Genomic DNA, 17,597 nt, shown 5'->3' on the forward strand with positions numbered 1-17,597 from the left:
CAAACGTATTCCAAGCTCCTTCCTGCTCAGTCACTCATAAAACGATCATGTCAAATTGACGGAAACATTCTAGCGAGTTAGATGTGTCAGGAGTATGAATGGCTACCGAATTTCTTACTGCCATAGGTACAGAGTGACCGAGTTAACGCAAAGTCAAACGGCGCCATATTTCGATCCCTCTTGTTGCATGTGACGTCACGTCCGGATGCAGGCTCGGTTCAAACACTTGGCGGAGAAACAAGCACTCAGAGCGGACAAAGCGCCAAACTGCCTCCAGGTCATGTTGCAATTTTCCATGCCAACAAAGCAAGTATGCCTGATGGAAAACGCTCGAAAGTTCTCAAAATGCGCGAGCTCAATGCTAATTTACATTGGCTCTGCCACATATATGCTACTGATTAGCATTAGCCATTTCACATGGCGATTTGAGCACCTCCAAATCTGGCAATGAAAACTACAACTAAGATGCACGTTACAATCAAACAGTAATGTGTATTAAGTATAATAGGGCCTGATCTACTAATGCGGTAAACAACGTGTGCAAACCATAAAATTGTGTGTACTATTTGTGGGCATGTACTTTGACTGCGTGTACAATTAATTACAAGTGCAAAAATGTTTGCATATAATTTAAATGAAGTTTTTACGTGTACTACGCGACTTTCACCACAGAGATTTACTGCACCATTCCGGTTAGCATGCTGTAGCCTTTTGCTATGTTGTTAAACATGCAGCAGACGTGTACCACTTTTTATGGACATTTTAAAAACAGTCCTGCAGTGCCATCTACAACATGAAACCCACTTTTTTTTTAACACACTCGCATTTAGTGACTGGTCCAGATGCAAGAAAATGCATATTGCAAGACGTTTCTTTATATAAATGAAAAAACAAACATCTTTAAAAAGAGCGATAATTATAAAATTATATTGCTGAATTGATGGTATGTCTAATACTTCTATTTTTGACAGTCCATATATGTTGGCACGCATACGTAGGACGGAGCTGCAGTGCCATTGCTTCCTTTGAACACAATCTTTAACACAGCGGCCGCAGAAAAGTTTTAGGATTGATAAAATGCCAATATTTGCATTTTATCCTCCCAGTATTGTGTGCACCGGTTCAGTAGATCAGCTGTCCATGTGCTATCAGGTTTGGCCGTGGTTTTAGTACACGCAAACCTTTAGAAGATCCAGCCCTTACAGAATAAACACTTTGGGCCTGATTTACTAAAGGTTTGTGTGTACTAAAACCACGCCCAAACCTGATAGCACACGCACAGCTGATCTACTAAACGTGTGCAAAGTGTCTGTTAAGTCAACAGAATAAGGCGTGCAATCCATCTTTTTTTTCATTATTGTGCAACATACAGGTAAAAGCCAGTAAATTAGAATATTTTGAAAAACTTGATTTATTTCAGTAATTGCATTCAAAAGGTGTAACTTGTACATTATATTTATTCATTGCACACAGACTGATGCATTCAAATGTTTATTTCATTTAATTTTGATGATTTGAAGAGGCAACAAATGAAAATCCAAAATTCCGTGTGTCACAAAATTAGAATATTACTTAAGGCTAATACAAAAAAGGGATTTTTAGAAATGTTGGCCAACTGAAAAGTATGAAAATGAAAAATATGAGCATGTACAATACTCAATACTTGGTTGGAGCTCCTTTTGCCTCAATTACTGCGTTAATGCGGCGTGGCATGGAGTCGATGAGTTTCTGGCACTGCTCAGGTGTTATGAGAGCCCAGGTTGCTCTGATAGTGGCCTTCAACTCTTCTGCGTTTTTGGGTCTGGCATTCTGCATCTTCCTTTTCACAATACCCCACAGATTTTCTATGGGGCTAAGGTCAGGGGAGTTGGCGGGCCAATTTAGAACAGAAATACCATGGTCCGTAAACCAGGCACGGGTAGATTTTGCGCTGTGTGCAGGCGCCAAGTCCTGTTGGAACTTGAAATCTCCATCTCCATAGAGCAGGTCAGCAGCAGGAAGCATGAAGTGCTCTAAAACTTGCTGGTAGACGGCTGCGTTGACCCTGGATCTCAGGAAACAGAGTGGACCGACACCAGCAGATGACATGGCACCCCAAACCATCACTGATGGTGGAAACTTTACACTAGACTTCAGGCAACGTGGATCCTGTGCCTCTCCTGTCTTCCTCCAGACTCTGGGACCTCGATTTCCAAAGGAAATGCAAAATTTGCATGGTTGGGTGATGGTTTGGGGTGCCATGTCATCTGCTGGTGTCGGTCCACTCTGTTTCCTGAGATCCAGGGTCAACGCAGCCGTCTACCAGCAAGTTTTAGAGCACTTCATGCTTCCTGCTGCTGACCTGCTCTATGGAGATGGAGATTTCAAGTTCCAACAGGACTTGGCGCCTGCACACAGCGCAAAATCTACCCGTGCCTGGTTTACGGACCATGGTATTTCTGTTCTAAATTGGCCCGCCAACTCCCCTGACCTTAGCCCCATAGAAAATCTGTGCGGTATTGTGAAAAGGAAGATGCAGAATGCCAGACCCAAAAACGCAGAAGAGTTGAAGGCCACTATCAGAGCAACCTGGGCTCTCATAACACCTGAGCAGTGCCAGAAACTCATCGACTCCATGCCACGCCGCATTAACGCAGTAATTGAGGCAAAAGGAGCTCCAACCAAGTATTGAGTATTGTACATGCTCATATTTTTCATTTTCATACTTTTCAGTTGGCCAACATTTCTAAAAATCCCTTTTTTGTATTAGCCTTAAGTAATATTCTAATTTTGTGACACACGGAATTTTGGATTTTCATTTGTTGCCACTTCAAATCATCAAAATTAAATGAAATAAACATTTGAATGCATCAGTCTGTGTGCAATGAATAAATATAATGTACAAGTTACACCTTTTGAATGCAATTACTGAAATAAATCAAGTTTTTCAAAATATTCTAATTTACTGGCTTTTACCTGTATTTGCTGATCATCAAAACGCTCACAATACTGTGAGGAGAAAATGCACATATGACTATTTAGCACACGCAGAGTGATTTATTATCACATCACTGCTTTGGGAGCACTATTTTGCATTTTGTTTAGCACCTGTGTCCGAGAAAAGATCGTTACACGCGCTGCAAAGACAGACGGTGGACAGACAAGAATCCTTCGACATGTGTGGGTCAACATATTTGGACGATCGGAAATAAAAATATTAAATGTTGTCTATTCAGCAATTTCCTTTTATAATTCTATAGCCTTAATTGATGCGTTTTGCATTTAAATGTTCATTTTGATTGAGTACCGTATTTTTCGGAGTATAAGTCGCACCGGAGTATAAGTCGCACCTGCCGAAAATGCATAATAAAGAAGGAAAAAAACATATATAAGTCGCACTGGAGTATAAGTCGCATTTTTGGGGGAAATGTATTTGATAAAAGCCAACACCAAGAATAGACATTTGAAAGGCAATTTAAAATAAATAAAGAATAGTGAACAACAGGCTGAATAAGTGTACGTTATATGAGGCATAAATAACCAACTGAGAACGTGCCTGGTATGTTAATGTAACATATTATGGTAAGAGTCATTCAAATAACTATAACATATAGAACATGCTATACATTTACCAAACAATCTGTCACTCCTCATCGCTAAATCCCATAAAATCTTATACGTCTAGTCTCTTACGTGAATGAGCTAAATAATATTATTTGATATTTTACGGTAATGTGTTAATAATTTCACACATAAGTCGCTCCTGAGTATAAGTCGCACTATGAAAAAAACTGCGACTTATAGTCCGAAAAATACGGTAAATACATTACTACAATATATCTCCAACATGAAAAGATGTCTTTAATTGTGCATTTTCTCGGTTATAAATCATTCCAGACTCATGAAAGCGCAACTAAAACTGAACTCACTACAAAGTAAGCAAAAACAGAATGCTGGACGACAGCAAAGACTTACTGTGGAGCAAAGACGGCGTCCACAAAGTACATCCGTACATGACATGACAATCAAAAATGTCCCCACATAGAAGGATAGCGACAACTGAAATAGTCTTGATTGCTAAAACAAAGCAGATGTGGGGAATAGCGCTCAAAGGAAGACATGAAACTGCCACAGCAAAATAACAACAAAACAGGAAAAGCCACCAAAATAGGAGTGCAGGACACTACACACAGGAAAACACCAACAAACTCCAAATAAGTTACGGTGTGATGTGACAGGTGGCGACAGTACACCTACTTTGAGACAAGAGCTATAGTGATGCATGGTTGGTTATGGTTTGAATTCATATCCAACAATTGCAACAATGACTTTTTATTGTCAATATCAACTACCGAGTTCACATTTTTAATGTTTTCTGCTGGTGGTGTGCCTCCATATTTTTTCAATGAACAAAAATGTGCCTTAGCTCCAAAAAGGTTTAAAAACACTGGTCTAGATTGCACATCAGGAAAAGTGTACAGATTATAGATGTGTGCTGCTGGTTCAACACATGGCACAAAGGTATGAGCATGATAACATGAATGTGGAGTAAATACAAATAGTTGATGGAGGGTTTTGAAGTTGTCTTAGAGGACTTTGAAGAAGAGATGTCCGATATTATCGGCCGATAAATGCTTTAAAATGTAATATCGGAAATTATCGGTATCGGTTTCAACCTCCCGATATTCTAGGGAGACTCCCGAATTTCAGTGCCCCTCCCAAAAATCTCCCGGGGCAACCATTCTCCCGATTTCCACCCAAAAAACAATATTGGGGGCGTGCCTTAAAGGCACTGCCTTCAGCGCCTTCTACAACCTGTCGTCACGTCCGCTTTTCCTCCACACAAACAGCGTGCCGGCCCAGTCACATAATATATGCGGCTTTTACGCACACATAAGTGAATGCAAGGCATACTTGATCAACAGCCATACAGGTCACACTGAGGGTGGCCGTATAAACAACTTTAACACTGTTACAAATATGCGCCACACTGTGAACCTACTCCAAACAAGAATGACAAACACATTTCGGGAGAACATCCGCACCGTAACACAACATAAACACAACAGAACAAATACCCAGAACCCCTTGCAGCACTAACTCTTCCGGGACGCTACAATATACACCCCCCGCTACCACCAAACCCCGCCCACCTCAACCCCGCCCCCCATCTCCCGAATTTGGAGGTCTCAAGGTTGGCAAGTATGCTCTAGTATACTCTGGACTGAAGCTGTGCCTTCATTGTTTTTGTAGCTGTTGTTTTGAGGCATGTTTAAAAAAAATAAAAAATAATGCACTTTGTGAAAGTCAAAGTATAATATTTCCCATAGTTGTAGTGGGTATTAGGATTATCTCAGGGAGAGCATGTCCCAAATTCCAAGCTGCTGTTTTGAGGCATGTTAAAAAAAATAATGCACTTTGTGACTTCAATAATAAATATGGCAGTGCCATGTTGGCACTTTTTTCCATAACTGGAGTTGAAGTTGTTCTCTTATTTTGGAAAACCTTGTTTTTGATTGATTGATTGAAACGTGTATCAGTAGATTGCACAGTACAGTACATATTCTGTACAATTGACCACTAAATGGTAACACCCCAATAAGTTTTTCAACTTGTCCACGTTAATCAATTCATGGTAAAGTTACATTGTTTAATGCAGCGGGGGGCATCACAACAAAATTAGGCATAATAATGTGTTAATTACACCAGTGTTTTTCAACCACTGTGCCGCGGCACACTAGTGTGCCGTGAAATACAGTCTGGTGTGCCGTGGGAGATTATCTAAGTTCACCTATTTGGGTTAAAAATATTTTTAGCAAACCAGTAATTATAGTCTGCAAATGATGTGTTGTTGTTGAGTGTCGGTGCTGTCTAGAGCTCGGCAGAGTGACTGTGTAATACTCTTCCATATCAGTAGGTGGCAGCAGGTAACTAATTGCTTTGTAGATGTCAGAAACAGCGGGAGGCAGGGTGCAGGTAAAAATGTGTCTGATGCTTAAACCGAAAATTAACAAGAGGCGAGTGCCCCTAAGAAAAGGCATTGAAGCTTAGAGAAGGCTATGCAGAGCAAAACTAAAATTTAACTGGCTACAAAGTAAACAACAACAGAATGCTGGACGACAGCAAAGACTTACTGTGGAGCACAGACAGCGTCCACAATGTACATCCGAACATGACGTGACAATCAACAATGGGATTAAAAACAACTGAAATATTCTTGATTGCTAAAACAAAGTAGATGCAGGGAATATCACTCAAAGGAAAGCATAAAACTGCTACAGGAAAATACCAAAAAAAGAGGAAAAGCCACCAAAATAGGAACGCAAGACCAGAAGTAAAACACTACACACAGGAAAACAGCAAAAACCTCCAAATAAGTCAGGGTGTGATGTGACAGGTGGTGACAGTACATCTACTATGAGACAAGAGCTATATTGATGCATCCTTGGTTATGCTTTAAAGTCATACCCAACAATTGCGACAACGACTTTTTACTGTCAACTGAGTTTCGTTTTTAATGATGTCTGCTGGTGGTGTGCCTCCGCATTTTTTCGACGCAAAAAATGTGCCTTGGCTCAAAAAAGGTTGAAAAAGACCGAATTACACGACTGTATGTATCGGTATCGGTTGATATCGGAATCGGAAATTAAGATTTGGACATTATCGGAATATCGGATATCAGCAAAAAAGCCATTATCGGGCATTTTTTTTAATCGTGTTCTTGTCTCCCATAAATATTGTGAAGGGTAGGCAAAATTCAAAAAAAAAAGTGCAGTTCCCCTTTAATGGCAAAGACTACTTCCTGACACTATACACTACTGCCATCTAACATCTTGGAATTGCAACCGCACACAAAGTCTACTATTTAACACTTGAAGTGTAAGAAAATATGGACAGCTCAGTGTTGAATGTCGAAACAAACAAACGATTAAACAATTATTGTTGTTTTAATGATGTTAAAAAACAGTTTTAAAGTTTAATTTAAAAAATATTGTTTTACATAAAAAGTGTGAGAAAAATGTTAAAGTGGGTGGGCTCAAATAGCAATCCTGCCTAGGGCCAGAATTTAGCCAGGCAACAAATGACTGAATTGATGTTTGAGTATATTTGAAATTAAATGTATTTGTCTTAAAAAAAACCAAAAAAAAAAACCTCAAAGACAAACCACATTTTATGGAGATGTTATGATTTTCTACTAACAACTCCATTTCCAAGCCTGTGGGTATAAATGTGATGTGTCTCTCCATTGATCCCTTCTAGTAAGACAGAGGAGGAGCGGAGAGGAAAGGAGGAGGAGAAAGAGGAGGAGGATGGAGGATGGAGCTGACTTGCATGGGATGCTGATGCTGTTGCATGCTGCCTCCATCCCTCCCTCCCTCTCGCTCTCTCCCTCGCCCATGGTTTGGAGGAGGAAGAAGAACAAGAAGAAGAAGAAGAAGAAAAAAACAAGGAGTGGTTGTGTGATTCCCGCTTAGCTCACGAGACAGAAAGAAACGGCACGAGGGTGGAGGAAGAGGAGGAGGAAGAGTAGGAAGAGGAGGAAGAAGGGGGGGAGGGCGTTACCCCCCCTCTACCCTCCCCAGCACTTCAGCATGGATCCAATGTGGAGACAAACGGAGCGGCTTCTCTCCTACCGAGCGGTAAGTTGAAAATCTCTCTCTTTTATTTTGTAGCCATCGTTTGAATGGTGCGGGAGGGAAAAGAATAGGCAAACAACAATGTCAGCTCCTGACGGAGGCGCCACTTTATGACAACGTGATCCTTCAAGTGGATTCAACGCGGCCGGAACGGTTCCGAAAAGAGGTTCTGATTGGACGGGAGCAAACATGAAGATTGGACCCCATGATGGTAATAACGCAGCTAGAGGAGCGAGGCGTCTTGGCGGGGCAAGGAATCCAAAATAGAAAGGGACTTATAATACTAGTGTACTATTCTATTTTGAGCGATGAGGCGATATTAGGTGGTGCTCGCCACTACACCCGTGGACAGGTGAGGGTGCTGGCTATGTGCTGGAACCCTGAGCAAGAGCCCAATTGTGACAATGGAAGAGAACCCGTACAGTATAATAAAGTTTGAGGCTAAAAAGTTAGAAGAAAGGCAGAGATCTGCACTTGTATATATTCATTCAAAACGTTGTCATGAGTGATGTTGTATGTGGTGACTATTGTCATGCAGTGTACTGTAGCAGGAGGTTTACAGCGTCACCATCATCATCATCCTCCTCGTCATCATCATAGCAGCCGCCTTTAGTTCCGAGCAATTAAGCAGCAATGCAGCATGCACTCGCTCTGGTGTTTGCCTCCACATGTAAAATGTCAGGTACACAGGCTGTGTATATATATAAATGTAGAGTAATAGGCCTGTGGTAGGAGACACCATAGGACCCTGCAGACTGAGCATCGTGCATTAAGGCCCTCCAGCTGGAGCCAGTTCACTTTTAATCAAGTCAATTGAGGAAACTGATTCCCTCCTAAATGGGAAAAACCAGATGTCTTTTTGCCGCGAAATAAAGTTAGCGCGACGCAGCGCAGCAATAAATGAAAGGCTAATCATGTGAATATGTGGATGCGGGAGGAGGTCATGTGACGTAAATGGTTAAAGTGCACCCCCTCCCCCCTGGAAAAGGAAGGAAGGAAGGGGATCATCCCAACGGTTGGTCGGTGGCTGGTTTAATGAAGAGGGCGGCAAGTCAGGTGTGTTTGAACACCTTTGAGGAGCTCGAAGACTTTTTTTTTTTGTCCACACCCGTTTTATACATTAAATTCCAATGGCAGAAATGCTAAAGAAAGGTAAAAAAAAAATCAAATTAATTAATTAAAGTACCAATGATTATCACACACACACTAGGTGTGGTGAAATGTGTCCTCTGCATTTGACCCATCCCCTTGTTCACCCCCTGGGAGGTGAGGGGAGCAGTGAGCAGCAGCGGTGCCACGCCCGGGAATCCTTTTTGGGTGATTTAACCCCCAATTCCAACCCTTGATGCTGAGTGCCAAGCAGGGTCCCATTTTTATAGTCTTTGGTACGACTCGGCCGGGGTTTGAACTCACAACCTACCGATCTCAGGGCGGACACTCCAACCACTAGGCCACCGAGTAGGTTAATAATATGTGAAATAATAATAAAGCCACACAATCGTGTCAAGCATCAGTTTCTGCAATCGTCGGCGTGTGCTCTGATACGAACACCGCAGCAAGTGACAATAAGTCCCAATCTGATGAAATCCCAAACGTAAAACCTCGAGCCTGACTCCCGTTTCAAGGAGGATGATTGTTGGTAAGGTGGGGGGGGGGGGGGGACATGGAGAGCAGTGGCACTTGCGAGACAACTGTGACAAAATCAGACTCTGGTGATAGATAGATAGATAGATAGATAGTACTTTATTGATTCCTTCAGGAGAGTTCCCTCAGGAAAATTAATAAATAAATAAATAAAATAAAATACAGTTCGCTAACGTAACTTCACTGCATCTATGTTCCACTGGTGTATATTGTAGGGAAGTCGAGGCTTATCTCTAATTGCCACTCAAACACTTCCTGTTCGCAACCCCGTTTAGCTGCTTCGCTAGACTAGACTAGCATGACATAACAAAGGGGTCCGTTTCCACGAGAAAACCAGACTGATAAGATTAAAACATTGCTCTAACGTAGTAACCATTTCATAAAAAAATCATAGTAAAAGTTTTTGCATGGTATTGTCTGTATATACGGTATTGTACATACCATCGCGCACTCCGGTGAAGAATGTGTACGTCTAAATGTGGTGAGTTGGCGGTATTTATTCAAAAAAATATATAAAATGTCAGATAAAAAGAACCTAAAATTGAAAAGCATTAATTTTCAATTTTAGAATGTAACTCATTTCATCTACAACCCGTTTAGGCGGAAAACTACAGTAGCATGTGAGAAGTAAATCACTAGGTATCCCCCCTGGTGTGAATATAAACAGTATTACGGCGTCACCGTCCCATGAAGCAAATTCATTTTGAATTTTTTTTAATAAGAAATACAAAGTCAAAACAGATTAATTTTTTTTTTTACCATTAGAATGAATAAACGTACAACACTTGAAGATACATGTTTGTCATGGGACAGCAACAATATGCAATTCTTACATGTACTGTAACTTCCTGCTTGGATTTATTCTGCAGCCCATTTAGACAATCACAATTTTCAGATTTTTTTAAAAATGTTTTACCTTTTAGGCAGCAAACTATTGCAACCAGTCTACATTATATATATGCTTTTCTAAGTACAAAACAACTGCTCTCCCCCTCCTATTCTTCTGTTGTTGTTTTTTAACCACAGGCCCTTTAGGCAACACACTAGTCGGGCCTGAATCCACTGCATATATACATAAATGCTACTGTATTGCAGAGTGATACAATGACAATTTCTTTACTTCTATTAAGCTATTTGAGTATGATCACATTTGAGGATATGACACACTGTTGAAAATAACGGGTGTTGCACAATCTAACTGCATTTGTTCCGGAAGCTACAGGTGGCACAAGTGTAACGTGTACAAAAGCAGTCATTTTATTACTATGGACATGGTAATGGTTAGAGTTTGACTTCAAACATGTTTACAAAAAGATAAAGAACATTTGAATTAAAATACATTATAAATAATACAAATAATTTATAATACTAATAAAATAAAACATTTATACTTAAAATAATAAAAACATATATACAATATTTTAAACTAATAAATACAACAATTATAATTATAATAATAATAATAATAATAATAATGTATTTCATTTATAGGCATCTTTTAAAAAAAATAAAGGACATTGTACAGTATAACATTAAACTAACATTTTAGAAATGCCACAATGGAACCACAGTAAAGTACTTGATACTCCAATGTGATGACATTTTTCACGTCTCATGTTCACACTTACATGCACCCTTCAACATGTCCGAAAAGGAGCTTATTTCATCCCCCCCCCCCCCCCCTTCTCCATGTCTCAGGAATTACTACTAGTGTGTAACTTGAGACACCTGTTTACCTTTTTATTATTATTTAAAGAAAATGATTTAAAAAAAAGTGTAGTAAGTCAATAGGGTTGGTTGATATACTGTGGCTTGTTCAATATTAAAAAGTATATACCGTATTTTTCGGACTATAAGTCGCAGTTTTTTTCATAGTTTGGCCGGGCTCCAGTGCAACTTATATATGTTTTTTTCCTTCTTTATTATGCATTTTCGGCAGGTGCGACTTATACTCCGGCGCGACTTATACTCCGAAAAATACGGTAATTGAAATAAAAAATAAACACATTGATGTTTGAAGTGTGTAGAAGTAATCAGATGTTTAAAAGCATAAAGAGTAGTAACATTTCTCCGGAGGGAGCTGTCCTCGGTGCTGATGCAACATGCCGTCAACTCCCCGCCCACTCTTTACCCATGGATGCCCCCCCACTCCCCGCCCTCACCCACCCCTACTTCCACGATGGATGCCGGTTTGATTGACAAGAACTGCTCCCCTAATTGGCGAACCTGTAGTCTGAATGTATTCTCCCCGAGGAGGGTGGGCGCCCGGCGTTGAGGAGGCGTTCGTAAAAAGGAAGGGATTGAGAGCGTGAATGAAAGGTAGGGGGGCGAGGGGGGGGTCAGGGCGAGGTAAGAAGCAAACATGTGTTTGGTAATTCGTCTAATTGATGATACTCAACCCCCTTTCTGTCCGTGCTCTGTATGCAATACAAAAGGAGTATATAGCTTATGCATGTGTTTACTGAGATGCACTCAGGTGATAAAGAGTTTTTATTTATTTATTTTTTTAAAGGCCGCTGCATTGTTACTGTCTTCACATGTGTCCTGTCTTATAGGCGCTGCTGACCCTTCGGCCTCGCTGGAAAAGACGACGGCGTGCACTCTCGACCACGGGTATTCTTGGGTTGATAATACAGATGTGGATGTTATTGCTTGAGAATACGCGTAGTCGAGTGGAGGCTTTGTCAGCGTCGCCGGGCCTCAAGCGGGCGTTGGTCAAACAGAAGGTGGGGGGGGGGGGTGATGATGATGGTCCTGGGGGGCTTTTAATGGCTAAGCTTTAACCAGGATGCAATCATCATCAAATCCACTCGCTTCAATGCTGATTTCATTTAGCACCCTAGGTTTATCAAGCGCGCCCCTCTTAACACCTGTGGAGGAAATGAGTTTGCGAGGATCTCCTGCATGAGGCGACCTCCTGCACTATAAGATCAAGCCCACCCGGAGCCCCCACCCCCTCCACCCAAAGCTCCTCCAAGGCATTAGTTCAGGGAGATTAACACCGAAGTCACATGTTAATTACAAACCATCTCTTGTCAGTCAGCCGTGCCCCCGAGAGAAGAGACCATAATCTCATCACCGGTGAGAGGATTTTGTCAGCCTCTTTTCACCAACCATTTTGCAGGATTGTACACATAAAAGGCAGAAAACTGATCCATTGATGTTGACATATTTATCTTTGTATGATGCAATATCGATGTACATAACGCTGCATTTTCTACACAAATAAATACCACATATTCAGTTATTTTCATGGCAGAATGTAATGATTTGGTATACACATACATGTGTATATATATATATATATATATATATATATATATAATGTGTGTGTATATATATGTGTGTATATATATATATATGTCTGTATAAATGTGTATATATATATATACATATGTATATATCCACACACATATGTATATATCCACACACATATGTATATAAATAAAAAAATATATGTATATAAAAAAAATATATATATATATATATATATATATATATATATATATATATATATATATATATATATATATATATATATATATACGTTAGGTCAGTGAAAAACACAGGCTATTTCATCCCTACAAGCCTGTTTCGCAGGTTTCCCTGCTCTTCAGGGGATTTTATTGAAGTGTCTGTGGTTGTTACATATATACCCTACATATATATACAGTATGTAACAACCACAGACACATATATACCCTACATATATGTAACAAATACAGACATTTCAATAAAATCCCCCGAAGAGCAGGGAAACCTGCGAAACAGGCTTGTAGGGATGAAGCAGCCTCTGTGTTTTTTCCTGACCCAACGTATATTCCGCTCTACCCCGGTATTGAGCACTGTATAACAGATAAACCACAGAAACCTTGACTATATCAATATATACATATGCATACCTGCCAACTTTTGAAATCAGAAAAACCTAGTAGCCAGGGTCCAGGGGCCACAGGCCCCGGTAGGTCCAGGACAAAGTCCTGGTGGGGGGTTCAGGCTTCATCCCCCCGACGCAAAATGATTATTAGCATTCAGACAGGTTAAAATTTTGCTAAAACCATCACTTTTCTATCAGTCACAGTGACTTTTCAAAACAAAAATATTACAGCAAAAATCATATGGGTTGATTGACATGTTTATTCTGTAAGCTAACTTCAATAGTTTGAAATTATTTTGACAGTTAATGCCAGTTATCCTGTCAACCTTTCACAAGACTTCAATTTGTTAATTGAAAGTATAAACAGTATAAACACTTTTTACAGTAAACAAATGGTAAAACAGTACTAAACAATTCCATTAAAAAAAAAATTGGTGTCATTATTAACTTTCTGTCCAAGCTTGTATAATCTACTGCCTTGTTCAATTGTATAAAATATTCTGTGCCTAAAATTCACATTTCTATCACAATTATCATACTGTAAACATGGTAAGCTAACTTCATTAAAATTAATAGTCCTGTCAATAGCATGGAATTACAATTCAAATGTAGTTTTTTTGTAAGCCTTTCAAAAGAATTCAAAATATGAAAAATTAATGAAAATTAATTTAAGCCATCAGACACTTGAAAAGTGGCACATCACATCTCTAATGTAATCATTTTAACTTTTCAACAGAAATAGCACTGCAAAAATATTAAGGACATACTTCTGTATTTTGGTAGTTATGCTGTCAACATTTAACAAGATTTCTTCAACTTGGACTTGAAAGCATAAATAGTATAAACACTTTTAACAGTATAACAGTACTAAACAATTCCAATAGATAACATTGGTGTCATTACCTTTTTGTGGCTAAAATCCGAAAAACGTTGAAAGTTTTCCACTTGTATCGCTAGCAACGGCATTAGACTTGTGTTCTTTTGTCCCAACGTGGTCTTTTACATCGCTAATTCCTCCGTGTCCGATCGAAAAATGTTGTCTGCACAAGGTGCAATTCGCGTAGTTTTCACCCTTTTTGGAACGGATAATTATTCCCGGATAGGCTTTTGAATATTCTTCACGGAATGACTGCAGTTTTCTTTTCGGTTTAAGACTCGTTTGCGATTTTTCTCCGGCTGATTCCATGATCGTTCGCTCGTTTGGAAACAATGGCAACAGGTGCCTCGTGCTTGGCAGCGGTGCTATAAATAGCCTCGCGCATTTAAAAAAAAAAATTTTTTTTAATTAATGAAAAAATCTTTTTTTTTATCACTGCAACCGTAACCCGGAATAGGTTGATGAAAACCGTACTAATTACGGGAAAACCGGAGTAGTTGGCAGGTATGCATATGTATATATGTAAAGTGACGTTAACAATAGAACAGCAACTTGAATTTATTGGGACATAAGAAAGCAAAAAATAAAAATAAGTAAAGAAAAATAAAGAAAACAATTCACTGGTTCAAATGTAACTTAGATATTGGGTTTCACTATGTAAGGCGCTTTGAGTCACTAGAGAAAAGCGCTATATAAATATAATTCACTTCACTTCACTTCACATGGGACAAATGGGAGTATACACTGCAGTCAGCTTGACTTGTTATTTTTTGTGAAGAGACTTGCCTCACAAGCACAGTGTTCTTCCCCACAGTTTGTTTTTCTTTTTACGCATGTTTGGTTGGCAGTTAATAGTGTTGAAATGTTACTTCAAATATTGCATCGTGCCACCACAGAGGCGTACCAGTGATGGCAAAGAGGCGGGAAAAGTGCTCCAATACTACTATATTGTAAAAATGTACCAATATTTCACAGCGAGACATTAATGAACAGTAAAACAACAATTGTGAAGTTACAGCACATTGTTGTAATTTTGTTGCAATTAACTGTAAAATCCCAGCTCTGCACTTACAGTAAATTGCTGTAAAGATACTTCACATTACTGCGAAAATATTGCAACTATTAGTCATTTATATAATTAACCATTATAGTTAGAGATGTCCGATAATATCGGCCGATAAATGCTTTAGAATGTAATATCGCAAATTATCGGTATCGTTTTTTTATTATTATCGGTATCGGTTTTTATTTGATTTAAAAAAAAAAATGTTATTAAATCAACATAAAAAACACACACTTAAAATTAGTACACCAACCCAAAAAACCCTCCTCCCCCATTTACACTCATTCACACAAAAGGCTTGTTTCTTTTTGTTATTAATATTCTGGTTCCTACATTATATATCAATATATATCAATACAGTCTGCAAGGGATACAGTCCGTAAGCACACATGATTGTGCGTGCTGCTGGTCCACTAATAGTACTAACCTTTAACAGTTAATTTTACTCATTTTCATTAATTACTCATTTCTATGTACCGTATTTTTCGGAGTATAAGTCGCACCTGCCAAAAATGCATAATAAAGAAGGAAAAAAACATATAAGTCGCACTGGAGTATAAGTTGCATTTTTTTTGGGAAATTTATTTGATAAAACCCAACACCAAGAATAGACATTTGAAAGGCAATTTCAAATAAATAAAGAATAGTGAACAACAGGCTGAATAAGTGTACGTTATATGAGGCATAAATAACCAACTGAGCACGTGCCTGGTATGTTAACGTAACATATTATGGTAAGAGTCATTCAAATAACTATAACATATAGAACATGCTATATGTTTACCAAACAATCTGTCACTCCTAATCGCTAAATCCCATGAAATCTTATACGTCTAGTCTCTTACGTGAATGAGCTAAATAATATTATTCGATATTTTACGGTAATGTGTTAATAATTTCACACATAAGTCGCTCCTGAGTATAAGTTGCACCCCCGGCCAAACTATGAAAAAAACTGCGACTTATAGTCCGAAAAATACGGTAACTGTTTTTATATTGTTTTACTTTTTTTTCAAGAAAAAGTTTTTAATTTATTTATCTTATTTTATTTATTTATTTTTTTAAAGGACCTTATCTTCACCATACCTGGTTGTCCAAATTAGGCATAATAATGTGTTAATTCCCCGACTGTATTTATTGCTATCGGTTGATATCGGTATCGGTAATTAAGGGTTTGGTCAATATCGGAATATCGGATATCGGCAAAAAGCCATTATCGGACATCCCTAATTATAGTTAATTTCAACTTATTGTAATTAACTGTAAAATCCCAGCTCTGCACTTACAGTGAATTGTGGACTGGACTCGTACTGTTATGCTGGATCCACTATGGACTGGACTCTCACAATATTATGTTAGACCCACTCGACATCCATTGCATTCGGTCTCCCTAGAGGGGGGGGTTACCCACATATGCGGTCCTCCAAGGTTTCTCATAGTCATTCACATCGACGTCCCACTGGGGTGAGTTTTTCCTTGCCCTTATGTGGGCTCTGTACCGAGGATGTCGTTGTGGCTTGTGCAGCCCTTTGAGACACTTGTGATTTAGGGCTATTTAAATAAACATTGATTGATTGATTGACTGTAAAGATACTTCACATTACTGCGAAAGTATTATGACTAATAGTCAGTAATTTATATAGCTAACTATAATTATAGGTAATTTCAACCTATTGTAATTAACTGTAAAATACAGCATTTAATGTTATTGTAAATAACTGTAAAATCACAGCTCGGTGGTTACAGTAAATGACTTTAAATGTGACTGTGAAAGTAATGCAACCGTCACTCCATTATGCTTACTTTACAGTGTATGGACCAGTATTACTATTCTACTACATTTACCTACTTGGGGGAAATGGGGGTTGCTGTGCCTACATATATGTATGACTCCACACACATCAGCCATGAGGTTCAGGGGCTCCGCAAGCCAATAGGGAAATAAGGCATCGATTTTGCTTATATGTTACTATTTTTAGCCGGAATGATGGATGTTTATGTCTTTTATTGATCAAGTTGAGGTGCGGGTCGCTAGGCATGCTGATTAATCAGGAGGGCGACCATGTCGGAATAAAACATTCCGGCTCCATTAGCTTGGTTGCTAAGCGTTTGACTGCAAAGTCAGCGGCGTACTGTGTTTAATATTTTTGTAATATTATATTTTTAAGCATCTGTGCGCATATGATGAATTGCACTCCAGTGACTTAATGTTGCATGATTTTTAAGCACTGTCTAAGCAAAGCGCGCATTCGACAAAGCAGAATGCAATTAGGGATTTTAATGAGAATTTCACTCTGGCGTGGTGTAAACTTGTTGATTGGACAAAGCAATGTGGGCACACTTTTGTTTGTATTTGTGCGTGTGTGTGTGTGTGTGTGTGCGCGCGCTAAGCAACAAAATGACTATTGTGAGCACAGCTCCAGGTGCCTAGCAACTACACTGCTGTTTCCCTGGCAACAGTTGCCTCGCACTCACTGTGTGGGTGATTGGCAGCCTTGACAACACAGACGGAGTGACCCT

General features: G+C 39.2%; 1 long non-coding RNA gene across 1 annotated transcript in view; it reads left to right on the forward strand.

Annotated features, from left to right (window-relative positions):
• LOC133621997 (uncharacterized) overlaps positions 1-11,938 on the forward strand; it is a 33,416-nt gene extending 21,478 nt beyond the window's left edge. Inside the window, exons 2-3 of the long non-coding RNA XR_009817727.1 lie at positions 7,240-7,619; positions 11,816-11,938. This is a non-coding gene — a long non-coding RNA (uncharacterized lncRNA). The remainder of the gene's footprint in view (positions 1-7,239; positions 7,620-11,815) is intronic.
• Positions 11,939-17,597: the final 5,659 nt, after the last annotated feature.

The sequence above is a fragment of the Nerophis lumbriciformis genome, linkage group LG25 (assembly GCF_033978685.3).
Source record: "Nerophis lumbriciformis linkage group LG25, RoL_Nlum_v2.1, whole genome shotgun sequence".
Classification (NCBI taxonomy): Eukaryota; Metazoa; Chordata; class Actinopteri; order Syngnathiformes; family Syngnathidae; genus Nerophis; species Nerophis lumbriciformis.